Below are 17,085 nucleotides of genomic sequence, written 5' to 3' on the forward strand. Positions count from 1 at the left end.
GATGGTATCTATCACTGAGTAAACTGGCCGCCTCTGTTTATTCACAGGCTGACTGGTAGGGGCACAGGCAAACATAGCAGAAAGTCCTGATCCAAATCAACAACAGAATGATGTGCTGAAAAAACTGCTTCTGCACCAGAAAAGGTTGACAACTTCTGTTAGCAAAAGCAAGTAAGCAAACAAACAAACCCCTGCTGTTTTTCAGCTTTCCTCGCCCAGACTCCCAAGGAAGTGTTTTCAGGCCCCATCCTGGTTTTGGTTTTCATTGCAGGCTCCAGAAGAAATAAATTATATCAAAGCCTGAAAGGAGGGCCACATTGCATAAGAAGGGACAGCATGACTCGCAACGTTATGTTGGGAAACAAGCTACAAATACAAGCTCACAGCAAAGTTCAATTAGCCTGACCTTCAGAGTCTCTTGGCCCCCACAATGTGCACTGATAGCAGTGGATGGTCAGGATGCCAAATAGCTCTTACAGCTGGAAAGGGTTTGCTTGTTTGCACAAATGGGATTTTTTTATGCTGCAGACCTCAGGACACATGCACCCTTATTCTGCTAACCTTATGTTTTTATCACTGAAGTCGATGAGACTTAATTCCAGGTTGGAGCCTTGTGGGAATTACCATTTAATTCTCTAGCCTTGCAATTTTAAATATATTTGCTTGAAGTTCAACCCATTAAGTAGGTGGCCATGCCTTCTGATCTTAGAATTGTTTATTGTCAAGCAAGCATGATTAACACCACAATCCTAAGTATGTTTACTCAGAAGTAAGTCCCAATGAATTCAATGTACAGTACCTCCAAGTTAGTGTGCAGAGGACTGCAGGCTCAAATTACATTCCTAGGCTGACATTCTCTGGCTCTATTCTTCACATTATTTATCTTAGAAAAGTCCCATTACCAATAAATAGGTTAAATAAAAATCAAATGATGAGAAAATTGTGACCTTACATTCCTTGGAAAATCCCATCGCGAATGAAACATCCATGACTAAGGGAACATACGGATTTTGCACTTTTATTAAGTATAGCTTATTTCCAAATGTATCATAGCATTGCAGATTCTATGTTTGAACTACTACAGAAATTCTGGCAAGAGATAATGCAAAAAGAAAAATGTAAAAAGATACAGTACATTTTATTAATTTGTAAAGGATTACGTAGGAAGCAACCTGAGTAATTTTTCTCCATTTGTCAAAATATGATGGTGGTAGAATATGGACTGTTCACATAAACAAAACCTTTAAATTAATTAATTGGCGAAGCCTTACCAAAATAAAAAGCACAAAGCTGTATACTCCAACAGCCAGATCATAGATACTTTCTGGCTCTACCCCCACACTTACTGGGCAGTCAGAAATTGTGATACACAAAACTGAACCAATATACATGCAATCTCTGTAAGGGATAGTCTCATAGGATGCTGTAAGACTTCCCTGTTTAAAACAGTTACAGGAGAACTCTGGTTATAAAATGTACACTGCTATCAAATTACTCTCATCCCTTACTCATCATGACTGCATTATAACTGTAGTTTCACAATTTAGCCATGAGTTCATCCTGGCTTCTTGCAACATCTATAGTCATTACACAGAAGCCCTAAACTTGCAAAAACTTGGTGAAGTTTACTACTGCAGCCCCAATGTACAGTTTTACTCTTCTCAGTTAAGAGAAACACAGCTCAGGTATCAGAATGCCAAACTTACTGTTGCTTCTCAAGATGCAACAAGGCTAAGTTTGCAAATACTATTGCCTACAGTGTGCTCCGTATTCTAGAGATCTAAGTATGTGTTAAAAGTATATATTAAATATGTTATGAACTGCAATTTGATAAAAATGAATAAATGAACGATGGTCAAAGGATCACATAAGTAGTTTAACTGCACAGTGGGGCTTTTCCAGCCTGCCTTCCCATTGCAAAAAGCTGGTCCTGTGAAGTGGGGGAATATGATTCAATTCAGTACAAAGATTTGCAACCCTTCCCTTTTATTAATTTACAGGGTTCTTTGGATCCTGACCACGAATCTGTCAATTTTTGGTTCTGTTTCTTCTTTTTCCAATCTTAAATTGAGATTTCCAGATTTATTTATTTTTTGCAGAAGTTTGCTTTTTAAAAAAATCAATGTGAACATTCTTCAGCATTTTAGTTCAAATTTCTCCTAATAAACACCTTATTGCATGCAGTTGTGACAGATAAAGACATTTTGCAAGCAATTTACCCCTAATACAATGATTTTATATATTATTCTCAGCAATATGTGCACTTATATGCACACTTTGCCCTAATATGTTCATATTTGTGTACATTGCTTGGCTGGACCAATGTATGGCAAAGCTGTGAAAAGTGTGGATTTTGGAAGATGGCTGTGTTTCAGTTCACATATTGTTTTGGAAAGTGTGAATTATGTAAGTTTAAATGTGAACTGAATCTAATTTCTCCCCCATCTCTACATGCGCTGGCATATATATCTGCAAACCTGGACGGACATCACCAGAACATTAGAATTACATGTTTTACAATATTGTCTAGATTCAAAAGAGCCTCCATTTTAAGTATGTTCGCTCTAAAGTGACATATATCAAGATTTTTCTAGATAATAATTACTATTATGACATCTTAGAAGTTTAAAAAATTTAGAACATGTTTAGATGCCTTAGGCTCATATTATAATACATTTATTAGCACTTAAAGTACTACAAGGCACTGATGTTTTTGCTGCAACACACTAATATGGGCTCTTACATAATATCCAAAAAGTTATTTCTCCCCCCCATGCAATAAATAAATTCCTTTCCAGAAAATTTTGCTTGAAATAGTGCTTATTATGCTGAGGTACTGCCCTTTCCCAAGAACTCATATAGCAATGTATTTCAGAAAACATAACTCTTTCCCCTTAGTAGGTTAAATTGCCATTAAGAATGTGGTTCTACTTTGGGCTCAGGAATCCTGTAGGCTTATTTGTGAATATTGTCTATGACAGTGTACAACTCTACCTCCTGCACAACTACCACATCTTCTATTCAGGGCCTTTTTTCAGCTGGAACTCACTGGAACTCAGTTCTGGCACCCCTCAGGTGGGTGCCATTGCCATTATAAGAAAACAAAGAAGGCGTTCATGGTGAGTTCAATAATCTCTTTTTCTCGAAAAATATCAGATTCTTTTCTATATTTGGCCCACAAAGGCTCCCATTTTATTTTAGAAGTCCTGCGGCATGGGGACAATGTAGAAGCAGGTGCAAGCATAGCGGAGAAAATGATGGGGAAAGGTAAATAATTAGGTAGGAACTATTCTAATAGGCTACTTTAGGCTAATTCAAGCGCTCACACCCACCCAACAATTTCTGTGTGTGTGTGTGTGTGTGTGTGTATGTCTTTGAACAGATCTTGTGTCATACCACAATCTGCTTTTACAACTCCTTCAAGCATTTCTTGCCATACAGCAATGCTGTTGTTTTTCAGTAAGCACAGATCCGAAGAACTCTTGGCACACAGAACTAGCTGGAGTCTTTGGATTCTAGCCATTGCCTGGAAAGATCTTTGGGATCCAGCCCTATAAATTTCTTCATATAGACACACACACTTATTGAAAACATAAATGAACTGTGAATGTCTCTGTAAATATTGTATACCTATGGTATTGTATATCTATGGCCAGTTGTATAAAATTCCTCCCTACTCCAGAATGAAGTCCTGCTGCTCAATGGTCAACCAGATAAGAAAATAAGAACACTGCCAAATCAGGCCCAAGACCCAGTGAGTGCAGCATCCTGTTCTCACTGCGGCCAACCAGATGTACATTGAAAAGTACCTCTAGGTAGCATGAAGAGAACCGCCCTCTTCCATAGTTGGTACCCTACAGCTAGTATTCAAAGGCATATTGCTTCTATTCTTAGTGGTTGAATATAGCCATCACAGCTATACAACTTTTCGGTTTCTTTTGCTGTTGTTTTTCTTATTATGGATTTTGTGTTTTTTATATTGTTATTTTATGTTGTGAATTGCCCTGAGATCTACAGATGTAGGGCAGTATACAATATAAATAATAATAATACAAGTATTGCATGGCTGATTTAAAGCTTTGTTTATTCATTGTTAGGTACAGCAAATATATATATATATATGCATGTGTCATCACAATTCCCTATAGCACATAAACTTTAAAAGAACTTTATTTCACCAGACTTTGCATAGTGCGTGCACCTTTGAGTTTTAGTTTTCTATTGATGTAATTTTCTGAACTATTAATTGCATGATCAAGTCAACACATATCTGCAACCAAAAAAATCAAAAGAATATACTGTATCTTACAGCAGGAGTCTACTTACACTTGCTTGGAAGTCAGTTCTGCTTATACTGCCAGTTATTTGACAATAATTAAGTATGAGTATGTCCCATTGAAAACAATGGCATAGGAACAGTCGCAACTCTCTTAAATCCCGTGGATTTCCCTTGATTGGATTGTTTCAAACATGTTTAGGAGAGTGCTATTAGTTTTACAATCTTATTAAAATGGGTCTTTAAGCAACTAATTCAAAATATAATTATATTGTATGGTCCTTTTAAAATTATGCTTATTAACCTTTAAGTTACAGCAAAAGAAATCCTATGTATTTTATCTCACTAACAATTTTTTGAAGAACATTACCGTATCAGAGGGATGTCAGACTTGGTATATCTAAGGTAACATAGAAAGTTATAACTTTCTATTAATTTAATTTTATAAAACTTTTTAATTTACAGGCACCTGGAGGGTGGGTTTTCTATGGGAGCCTATGAATACAAATGGCACCATAAAGTACAATAAAACTTTTTTTTAAAGCTAGGTATTGTAATAATATTAAGAAAAATCAAAACATGAGTGGATAAAGTAGAATTTGTCATGCATCTAAGTAAGTGTGTAGTAATTATTTTGGATGAGAGACTACGCCACGTTAGCTGTGCCGAAGATGCTGTTGTGATTGATGTGCCTCTTCTTTGGTACATTAGCAAAGAACGTTGTATTTGTCGAGATGTCGCTCATGTCCCCACCCTGTGCTCTGATTTATGCCACTCTCCTAAATATGTTTACCCAGTAGTAAGCCCCGTTAAATCCCGTCACATCTGCTTACAAGTAGGTGAGTGTAGCACTGAAACCTTGCTGTGCAAAGGGAGCTCTTTCCATTGTTAGGATGTTGCATGTATAGTTATTTTTGTGGCGTCCCGTTCTGCTGCCCCCACCCCCGGAGCCCTTGCTGCCCTGTTGCATCAACTTCCTGTGCAAAGCTCCTCGCTTTGGGATGGTGATGCTTCTTGTTCCCTCTCACACCCCTTTCCCTCCTCCGGTATGTCAGCTTCCTGTGCAGAATCCCCGGCGTTAGGGCTAAGGATGCTTGTGCAGTCGCTGCTTTGGTGCATCAACTTCCTGTGCAAAGCCCCTTTGCAATCGGGGCGATTATTCATGTTTTCACTCCTGCCCTTGGCGCATCAACTTCCTGTGCAGAATCTTTTTTTTTTTTTTGCAAATGGGGGAAAGAGAATGTTTGTGAAAGAACACTGCGTGCTCCTTTTGTTGTTGGCGTGGTGTTTTCTCTCTCGCTTTTGCCCTGGTGCATTCGCTTCCTGTGCAGAATCCTTTGCAGTGGGGCGGGGTGGGGGGGTGGGAGGAGGAGTGCAGTGAGCAAGCGAGGATGCTTGGCCGTGTTTCTCCCTCATTCCTCGGTGTATCCGCTTCCTGCGCAGAGCCACTTGCATTAGGGGAGGGAAAAAAGAAGATGCTGGCGCTTCTGGTTGTTTCTTCTCGCCGCCGCCGCCTGCCCCAGTGTACGATCCCTCCCTCCCTCCCTCCCTTCCCCGCTGGCTCCGGTGCACGATCCTTCCCTGCCGCCGCTGCTCTACTAGAGTTTGCTGCCCTACTTCACTCTACTTTAGTTTCACTCACTTTACATCCGGGTTTTTTCCCTAGGCAATGGGTGCCGCAGCACAGCCCGTTCCTTAGGCAAAGGGAAATAAATTCGCTGCACCGACACGTCAAGTAGTCCCTCAGGAGGAGCCTTGAGGCGCCCCCTCCTCCTCCCGAGGAGGCCGGCCGCCCCTCCTCCCTCACTCATAGGGGGAGAGGGGTGGGGGGAGAGGGAAGGGGGAGCCCGCCGCCCCCTCCGCTTTTGTCCCCTCCCTCGTCTCCTCCTCCCCCCCCCCACTCCACCCGCTCGTTCCGGAGAGCGGCCGGAGTAGCTGTATGTGTGTGTGAGGGAGGGAGATAGCGAGAGAGAGAGAGGGGAGTTGTGTCGGGGGCGCGCGCGAGCCTCGAGTCGGGAGCGCGCGCCTCCGGCAGGCCAGGCGAAAGCAAAGGAAAGGAAAGCGAAGGGAGGCCGGTGGCGGAGTGATCCAGGCGTGCGGGTGCTGCGGCCGGGCCGGGTGAATGGGATTGAAGAAGAGTTCAGCTTCTCGGCTTGTTTTTGTGTCACAGTTTCTCTTCTCCTGCGCCTCTTCTGCCTCGTTCCTTTCTTCCTGCCCGCCCCCTCCTCCCTGCTGCAGGAGGAGCCCCCCGGGGAGAGGGGAAGGAACAGGACCCCTCAGAGGAGAGGGAGAAGAGGAAAAGCAGGAGCAGGAGGAGGAGGAGGAGGAGGTGGAGGAAAAGGGAGCAACCAGCCAACCAACCATCTTCCACTCCCAGCTTAGATTAAAGAAAGTGAGAGGAGGAGGAGGAGGAGGAGGAGAGGAGAGGAGCCGAGAAGAGGGGGACAGGGAGGCCCGGAGGAGCAGCTGCACCACCTTCTTCTCCCTATGAAGAGGAGTCTCCCCCCCTCCAAGAGAGGTCCTGCCAGGGGGGGCCCGGCCAGACAGCGGCGGCAGCGGCAGCAGCAACATCACCACCACCAGCAGGGTGTAGTATCCCACCTTTTGGATTCTCTCCTCCACCTCCCTGTTTTCTCCGCTCTGTTCTTTCTTTCTCTTCTGCTTCTCTCTCTCTCTCCCCCCCCCAACCAAGTAGTGCTGGTCTCCCCCCTCCCCCCTCCCCGTCTTGTGCCTTGTTGTCTTTCTCAGGGAGTTTGGCGGGTAGGGGTGGGGGGATAGGAAAGGGTAGGTTTGGAGGGCGACGACGACGACGACGACGGGGTGTAAAGTCCACCATCAGACTCCCGAGCCAACTTGGAGATAAGGAGCAACAACTTCAGTTTAATTCGCCCCCCCCCCACGCACCAACAGATATATAGATGTAGATCTGTATAGATCTATAGGCGCGAGATGCGGGAAGGGGGCATGTCCTTTCTCTGTCACCTGTAAGGATTGAAGTAAGTTTCTGAGCGAGGAGGGGGTGGAGGAGCGGGAGGGAGTAGGTGACACATTGGAGTAGGGAGGGAGGGGGGAGAAGGAGATGACACATTGGCGGGGAGGGGTGATTTCTCCCATCCCTTCTGGTTTTCCTCGGGATGATTATTTCCAGGCCCTTTTGTGTGTGTTGGGCTGATTTTCCTCTGTGATGCTGCTGGGGGAAGTTTTATTATCTTGGAAATGATGCTGCTTTGATGATTGAGGATTCGTAGTAAAGCTGCTGCTGCTGCGGCGGCGGTTTTTTCCGCCTCCCTTCTTCTTCGTCTTCTTCTTCTTCGCCTTTAATTTGTCTTGGTGGCCCGAGTAGTGCTGGGAAAATTCCGTTTCTTCAGCAACTTGTTATTCTGAAGTCTCTCTTGCCCCCCTCACCCTGGGGCAGCCCTTGCTGCACGGATACAAAGCTCGGTGCAAGGACACCTTTGGGATTTCACACTCCTACTCTGGCACATGTTTGCAGTGACTGGAGATGTGTACCTTCTTTTCCCCCCTCCTCTTCCATTTCTGCGTGTGTTATGTAGGAGGAGTGAGGTTGTATGTGGGACTGCCATTTGGTCTAGTCCCCTTGTGATTGTGGATCTCCTTACTTTTCTGTTTGCCTCTTTGTTATTCTGATGGGATCCCCACCCCCCAAAAAAATATTTGCAGTGTTAGATTGCATTGTTAGACTTTTTTGTTGTGGGGGGGATTAGATCAACCCCACTCACTCAGGGCTTTGCACTGTTTGAGATACAGTATAAGTATGTATTGGCCACTTTTTGGTTATTTGGTTGGGGATGTTTGCAGGTGGCAAGGAGGTTGTTTTGATAGGTAGGAGGATGCTACTGTATTTAAATTACATGCTGTATTTTTAATGTCAAATCAGACTATGCACACACACTTACAGATAAGCGCCAGTAAAATCAGTGGGTTATACTCCAAAGTAAATGCCGTTTGGACCAAGGTGCTTAATTTCTTTCTATTGTTTATTGTATGTGATTAAACTTTGGTGGGCCATTTGTAAAGTTGTAGTGAATTGTTACTTGTTCAGGCCTGTGTACTTGAACATGGATTTTGCTTCCGTGACCAGACTTTTCAGCTCCATTTCCAACAGGGATGTGACTTTTTAAAATGAAAGTTGCAATATAAAATATCTGCATATAGAAAATAGTCTGATGTAGGTTACTTATAGCATAGTAATGATAGTTAAGCACTATATTTCTCCATTGATTAATACTGGGCTTGAAATTAGCACACTTGATCATGTTAATCACAGCAAGACACTTATTATTACAATACTTGGGGAGAAGCTGCTGCTCATGTCTGCTGAAATAACTCCATAGGAAAATTCCTTTTAAAGGAATAAAGGAAAGGAACTACAGAAAGGCATTCTCAACAAACAACTTTCAAAATCCTTCACTGTGATACTAGCAGAATATCATGGTCCAAGATCTTATCACTTCGTCAGTCCTAAATCTGTTTTGCTTAGAAGTTCTTAGGATAGCATTATTTGGGAGTAAGTTGCTTTTCAATTGGAAGAGTTTAGGGATGTAATCATTTTAGGGACCAACTTTCATATCCTTGTTTATATTTAATTTATAATTTCCCTTGACACTTCAATGTTAAGTTTTACTTTGTGACAACTTCCTTTACATGTAGCAAGCACTAAAACTGGATGCTATTTTTAAATTTTCTCTACAACGGGTAAATGCTGCAGTAATAATCTCCCCCCTCCCCAATGAAAAATAAGGTTAAATAGGGTTGAAAATGTTTTTTTGATATTATGCTGTTTAGCTAAATAATAATAATCACCGAAGGTCAACATTAGTAGGTACTTTTGTGATATAGCTGAAAATGTGGGGTTAATGTGGGTGTAACCTTGCAGATCCTTAACCTTGACAGTAGTACACTCCATTGAATATACTTTAAATTTTTAACGTAGAGACTTGTTTAAATAGCTTTTCAAGAAATGACTTTCTTCCCTATAATCCTCTTATTTAAATATACTGATATTTAATAATAATTCTGAGCAAGAGACAGCCCTATTTGTTTTCATATATTCTATGAACTTGTGTATCCACACTGGAGTTTCTTGCTATTGGTTTACATAGTACTTAGTAAGCACTATTCTATGGCTGGGGTTCTCGGGGCAGCATCATTTGACACTACAGTGCACATAAACTTGGAATTAGATTTTACTATCTTTTATTCAGTTTTTCCTGTGATGAAAACTCTTTACCTTCTCAATTCCCTTCAACAACAGCAGCTATATTATTAACCAGTAGAAGTGAAAATAGGACCATGTAAAAAATACTTTAAGAAACTGGTTGTTGTCATCTTTTTTCCTCAGGAGCTTCCAGTTTTGTTTTGTTTTTGTGGTTCATACAGTAACTTCTGTGAAACCAAGTCGTTGCCTGCTGGAGTATTTATATTTATAGCAGGGGTGGCTAACCTGGGGCCCTCTAGCTGTTGTTGGGGTCTCCAACTCCCATCAGCCCCAGCCAGCATGGCCAATGATCAGGACTGATGGGAGTTGTAATACAACAATATCTAGAAGTTTGCTGATTAGCCACTTCTGGCTTTTGAGGGAAAAGGTAAAATAGCATCTTCCTCTGGAATCCATTCTGCTTACCACTTTTGTATGCCTTTGAAGTTGGGCATCAGGAAATGGGAACTTAGTTGAACCCAAAAGGTCTTACCCCTGAGTAAACATGCGTAGGATTGTGCTGTAAAACAGGGATGATCTCCCCTCCTTTATTTAAAGTATTTTCAGGTTAAATGTTGTTAATAGAAAAGCCTGTATTCATGTATCATTGTACATACAGGAGTGCTTCTGCATTGTAAGCACAAATGTAAGTGGTATTTGTAATAAGTTTTGGGATATTCCCCCCCCCCCATTGTATTGGAAAGAGAATGATCAGATGAGATGGCTAGGATTTACTTGTTTTCTTTTTCAAGTGTACCACCTTCCTCATTTATAAGCAATTATAAGTACCGTAATATATTTAGTGTTTCAAGCTTGATATTGAAATGCTGTTTAAGATTTGTAGTGATCTTTTAGAGCTAAACAAGTGTTCACTGTTGGATTTTAGTACTTATTTTCTGTAGTTCTCAAAGTTCTGAAGTTGTAGCAAACTATTTGGGCCAATCTAGCCAAAGCTAATTGCTTTTAAATCTCATTGATTTTTAGTGGGAGTGATTTGAGCACATGCTTAACTCTCTCATTGAAATCAATGCAACTTGAAAGTGATCAGCTTAGTCTGGCTCGGCCTCTGTGTATATTGAAGTTATTGGTGATAATGGAACAATTTCTCATCCTGTTGTTTGGGACATGCTTGCCTTTTACAAATATTATCAGTTAGCTACAAACTTAAACTTCAAGCTTAACCAAGTCTACTCAGAAGTAAGTTTTAATTGAATTTGCTGGGACTTACTTCCAGGAAAGTGAGACTAGGATTGCAACATTAGTCATGCTTGGAGTATAAGTTGGGCCCACTGATTTCAGTAGGTTTAGTCTACTAAGCATGACTTAGGTCTAGATTAAACTCTATAGTACTTTCTTCATGTATAATTCTTTGTTTCACACCAGAACTATACTGTTGTATTGTTTCAGTTTAATTTATGGGGGAAATAGTTCTAACAGTTACTAAGAGTTGTGTTTTGCACTATGCAGGGAATAGAAACTGGAATGAGTTGCTTCAGTATCACAGGGATAACTTTACCATTGGAATGAATTTATGAATTGCAGTATGTGGAGATGTTTCATGGTAATAATTTAATTCTACCCCATTTTGTATAATATTGTTAACAGTTAATATGACTATTAAAAGAAATATGTTCCACTTACTGTAGTTTGAAGTAAATAGTGTGGCAAGTGAGAATTGTTTGGTGCTGTGATTTTAACTTCTGGAGTTAGATATTGCTGATGTGTTTGTGTAGTGTGAGAACCTGCTTAAAATCTTATCTTATTTCACTGTCAAAGAATAGTAAAAGAAGTTGAACTGCAAAAATATAGACATTTTTGCATATAGTCAATCTCCATGGCATGGAATATCCCTGGACACTGAGAAACATTAAAATGCACAGTGCTACTATGAAAATGCAACAGCTGATTTACACATCTCCTTGGAAATCTTAGAGACAAATCTAGCTCCCCCCTCCCAGCATGTAAACTGTGTGATGCAGAAGAATACTGCATGAAAAGTTACTGGAGTTGTACTTTTTTACTATGAGTTATTTATTTACAGTGGGAGGGGAAAAACCCCTCAGAATTGTTATGCAAATTCTATTCTGCTGCTGTTGTGTTTATGCAAGAGGCTGAAAATAAGCTTTGAGGCAAGTGTTGTAGTAATCGTGTATTAAGTCATAATTGTAGTTCAGAATTTGATTCAACAATTTTTAGAATTAAGATACATATTGGGAAAAGGCTGTGCATCCCAGTGTAAAAAGGGATGTTTACATCTAATTCCTCTGAGCTCAGCTTGTTTGAGGATAGCATATTCTTGGAGCTACTATAGCGGCAGGTTGTATGCTGGTTCCTGGATAGGTAGCTTATTGACACTGAAGAGCATAATGTTCCATATTAAAAGCGTAACTTGTTAGGGAAACAGACGCAGGGAAGCCAGCAAACTGCAAGCTATTTCTTCAAATATTTTCTATGCGAGTTTTGGTGTTAGACTAGACAAAGGTTTTTTTATATATATAGTGTGTGATTCTTTGGTGAAGAGGGCCTGGTTCTTGCATGAAGAGATTACCAATCACCTATACCTAAAAACTTCATTGCTAATGTGTGCTTACAAATGTTATCTCACACAATACAGAAAGGATAGTTCGAGCGCACATGGCACTTAATTTTAATCTGCTCAATGACCCATGAACATTCAATAGAAGGACACTTGGCTTTTCCAGTGTTAGTTTCTGTGTTCTTGTACCTTTTAATTTTTAACTTGGGACATTGGTGTGCAAATCTTCTCAATTGTGATTAAATTATTTATTAAATAAATGATTAACATTATTTATTAAAATTTGCTATCCATGTTCAAATTCTTAAGTCATGCAAGCAGACTTCCCCTTCTTCCCACACTCCCTAAATCTTCACTGGAGGGTTTCTCAGTCCTCTTAAGCAGATATGGGGAGTATGTGAGGGGGAGAGGAAATCTGTTCTGCCAAGAATGCCCATTCTGCTGTCAGATGGATACTATTGGATTCCACTGTAAATCTTGGAAATACTCCTTCATTAGCTTTGAATTTGTGAGATCTAGGATCCAGTTAAATGCATACTGAGGTTTTCAGACTTGTAAGACAGCTTGAAGCCTGTACAGAACTGTGTTCTGTTTTGTCAGCTCATGTGAGTGTGTGCATAAAGCACTCCTGACAATTGAAAGTTAAGCTCTGAATTACTGATTTAGACTGATCAACTTTCCAAACATAATGCTTTCTTTAAAGAAATACAAGCACATTATGTGGTATGTCAGCAGTGTGATTCTGCATAAGTTCGTCAAAATTTATGGGTAATTCAGCTTTGCAAATAGAATGATGAGTGCCCTTTAATACACTATTAACACTATCTGTCTCATGGACACCAGCATCCTTGGCTGCTGTTTTATGCAAACCGAGACTCACTCTTATGTTGTAAATGAAATATGAAAGTTTTTAGATTATAAGACACAGTACTGTTTAACCAAATTGTCCAGAGTGGCCAGTAGCAGGGTGTTTCCATATAGGAGAGGAGCCTGATCTGCTGGACAAAATTATCGAAAAATATATATTCTCAGCTTTCACTTGCTGAAGACAAAGTTTTCAACAGTATATCAAATGTAGCTTTTCAGTTCAGGATTCCACCTTCCCTTGCTTTTCAGCAATGTACTGAAATAGTGCAACTTCTACATTTTCATCTTATTAAACCCAGTCTTATACCCTGTTTGCTGGTGCATTCTGGCAACTGCCGACTTCCCCTCCCATCTCCAAATTTTATGCTTCCTCACTATGATCCTTCAGTGATTAAAAAGAGTTATATTATGTTAACCATGAGAAGTTTAATGTGTACCTTTTTAGAAAAAGAAAATGGCTGTCTTCTCCATTAAATTAAGAGTGGTGTTTTAAAACCTATGTGCTGTATTTAATAGGAAAGCAAAGAGCAAATTTTAATTGATTAAGTGTTAAATTTGAAAGTGAAAAAGTTTGGGGCTTTTTATCTTAAAGTCTAATCCTCTGATAACACTTTTTAGATTGTTAGTAGGCCTAAGGGAAAAAATCCTCACATATAAGCCAAAATATGGTGTTTTTCCTGTTTTGTTTTGGCTGCATGCAGAACACAAACTGTCAGTACTTGAAGAGAAGAAGCACTAGGCAGAAAGGCATTGATTTCTTCTTTCCTTTCCCTCTCCTGCTGTGTTTCCATGTATTGTTAACCATGTGCTACTCTAAGGCAATATACTTGCATGCAAAATAATGGTTGATCTCCTCAGTCAATTAGCAATCGGGGCTTAGCATCTTATAAATCCAAACTTATGAGTAATCACAATATTTTTTTCTGATAAACTGACTTATAGTAGTCATGGCAACAGCTGTCTTGGCTTTTTATGGACGGTACAGTTGCTGCATCTGCAGGCTTCATCAATACTTCGGCTGCCTACAGAGGGAAGTGCAGTAGAATGCCTGTCTGGCGGTTTCAGCAGCACTGAATATTGCACTGTTGCAGTACTGTGTTCTTTTCATGTTCCAAAACTTTATGGAGCGCTTTTCTTTTCCTGCCTATTAGTTGTATAAATGCTAAAATTGGCACCTCCAGTGAAATGCTGTGACAACAGTGTCATTTTTTTGAATATAGATTGTTTCTAGAGTCTTCACTAGACATAAGGCGGTTACTTTAAAGAAACAGTTGCGAGAATAGAACCAACACCACATGCTGCCTTCTGGTGGAAACTTTCTTAAAATTGTTTTATTCTTTCTTTCTACTGAACTGATATATAGTGAACACTGCAAAGAGGCTTCATCTGGATTTTTTTTTACTTTTAGTTTTTTCCTTTCTTGTTTCATGAAACATAGATTCCACTTTAATCCATGGCAGAGAAAGAGGGATCCTGTTTTTAGTAAAATCATTATTGAGCCAGTGGTAGCACTCAACTTTCAAAATGCAGCCTTAAAATTTGGAAAGAAATTGAGTTAATGAAGATCTGATTTAGCATATTTATTTGATTTACATTTGGGGGCGGACCCAAAACAAATATCAAACCGAAAAGGTATGTACTGTTAATTTTATGCTCTTTATAAATATCTGAAAAAGTTCCGCAACTACTAAAAGTAGTTGAAATAAAATTTGATTCAGGGGGGGAAGTCAATAAAGTGCACTTAGTGTGATCTAAATGTTATATTCAAACATATTCAAAGCTTCACTTGAAAATTATTTTTACTGAAGTGCTTGTCAATATTTTAAGACATGACATCTCAAAAGCACACACTTCCCTTACATTATTTAGATTTTAAGGCAGGCAAAGCAAATGTATTTAAAACCATTAACACACTAATCTAGCATGTGTGAAAGAACTATGAGCATAAATATATGCTGTTCCTTGGAATAGCCACACAGGAAAAAAATAGTTACAACATTGCTTAGATCCAGAAATTGGCAAGTAGAATGCTATATTTACAGTTGGGCTTTCCTTTCTCCTGTGTCCCTGAAAAGCCACTCATGAGAGTTAAGGGGTCCTTTGGAACATGTTGTGTGCCATGAGTGGGGTGGGCCACAGCAGCACAGGGATGCTGAGAGAATTCAGTGGGGGCCCCCTTGTGCAGGCAGAATGCCTTTACACTCACAAAGACACTTCCAGATCCAAATCATTAATTTTTAGATTTTTGACTAGTAATATGTCCTTTCCAATTGCCCACTTCAGATGGTATTGTGTCAGCTCATTATGAGACTAATTCATTTTATGAACGATGCAAATTTAAAAAGGCAAAATATTCTGCAGAAAAATAGAGTTGAAAATGTTCCCCATATCCTTTTTTTATTCTAGATCAGAGTTTAAAAATTATTTAAGACATTCTGGACAATTTATTTATACTGTTGGGGGAGATGTCTTGCTTTGCATTGAGAGCCGTATTAAATCTGTTCTTGAATTTTGGGGTTTTAGTTGTTCATATTTTGATACAAATGGTTGAGACAACTTGTATATAACTTCTTCAATATGATTAATGGCAAGTCCTAGCCTCTGTATTTGTAATAATTATTGTGTAATAACTAGAGGCACAGATGAAATCCTCAAAAATAGGTTTGGGGACTTTTATTAACTACGGTATCTCTTTGTTTATTTGTTTTGCTCGTTTATCTCAGAGGGATATAAAGTTTAACTTTAAAATGTGATTTAAAGCAATTAGCAAATTTAAAAATGAAATCCAGATCACCACCTGTGGAAGGAGATCTGGCAAGTCCTGTGGCCTAGGGACCACATTCTAAAGCTGTAGAATGCTGTGGGATAAAGCTGTACTTGGGAACTCACATGTTACTACCTATGTTTTATTAGTTAGAATTTGTAGATGTTCATAGTCTCATTTAATGTACTCGGGGCATTTTGCCGATCAAATCTCGTGTTACCATGAATTTTGAAACAAATACATGCTAATGTAGCATTTGATCAACTTTCTTAATGAGAAAAACCAGGGTTGGAAAAAAGATAGGTGTTTGATTGTCTAGGCCAGGGGTAGTCAACCTTTTTATACCTACCGGCCACTAATGCATCTTTCTTGATGGTAAAATTTCCTTACCGTCCACCAGTGCTGCAGTAACATGTGCCCTAGAACCCCCTACTGCCCACCTGGAATCCTGAAACGCCCATTAGTGGGTGGTAGGGATCAGGTTGACTACCCCTGGTCTAGGCTTATGGGAATTTGAAGTATTTTCACCTTTAATTTTACAGTTCTGTGGTTCTGTGTCATGGATGTTTTAGTTCAGGTTCTTGTATTGCAGGGGGTTGAACTAGATGACCCTCAGGGGCCCTTCCAAATCTACAGTTATATGATTCCCAGCCCTAGTGGGATTCTTGTTTTGCTGCTTGTATTATCTTGGTGAGGAGGAAAGTTGATAATTTGATTGGTCATTGGTACAAGTATGGATGGACTTTTGGTTTTGAAAGCGTGGGACACTGGAGTCCTTAGGTCATGCTCTACACATAATCTAAACAACCTGTGACGGGACGATGAGCTGCTTGTGCGTAAAATGCAAGTCCCTCAGAGTTTGATCAGGTTTTCAAACCTCTGCCTGTGACGGAGCCCCTCCAGCATGGCTGCGTCAATCACTAGTAGAATCCGAAAGTGGCTGCTTTCGGAATCGTTTCCAACATAAAAGCTCTTTAACGGAAACACGTCGTCTGGCCTCTCGGCGTGACAGTTTCCGGCGAGGTGTGGGTGTCCCTATAGGAGGTCCTGAGACCTCCCCACTGTTTTCGCTGGAAGCGTCTCTGAGCCATCCCTCCGACTCACTTTCCCTTGGAGTTCTTGCTCGCCCTCTACTGGTTCCCTCTTCCGCTGCTACTCCTCTCTCAACCTCAGTGAGCCTTTGCGCCCCCGGCGCTTTAGATGGCAGTTCCCTGACATCCACCTCCCCTCCAGGGCCCCCTTCACCCCCTCCCGTCTCCTCCCCTACTGGCGGTGAGGAGGTAAAACCCCTGAAAGAACCTCCTTCGTCTTCCGACGTCGCGAACACTTCCCTCCACTTGTTGCTGTTCCTACTCTCTCGGTAATCTTCGTCATCGGAGTCCACTCCCTCTTCCAACTCCGACTCCGCGAACCCTTCCATTTCC

At 40.5% G+C, this 17,085-nt stretch overlaps 1 protein-coding gene across 5 annotated transcripts in view; it reads left to right on the plus strand.

Annotated features, from left to right (window-relative positions):
* The first annotated feature begins 5,849 nt into the window (after positions 1-5,849).
* Positions 5,850-17,085, plus strand: part of PHF21A (PHD finger protein 21A) — a 136,975-nt gene continuing 125,739 nt past the window's right edge. The window contains exon 1 of one of the 5 annotated variants that reach the window (XM_081906037.1): positions 5,850-6,863. The gene's annotated coding sequence lies outside the window, so the exon portion shown is untranslated. Of the gene's footprint in view, positions 6,864-7,117; positions 7,273-17,085 lie in introns of those variants that run through there. The other 4 variants (XM_081906036.1, XM_081906035.1, XM_081906033.1 and 1 more) reach the window with 4 other exon arrangements.

This window comes from Podarcis melisellensis (genome assembly GCF_964234715.1).
Source record: "Podarcis melisellensis genome assembly, chromosome: 1".
NCBI lineage: Eukaryota > Metazoa > Chordata > Lepidosauria > Squamata > Lacertidae > Podarcis > Podarcis melisellensis.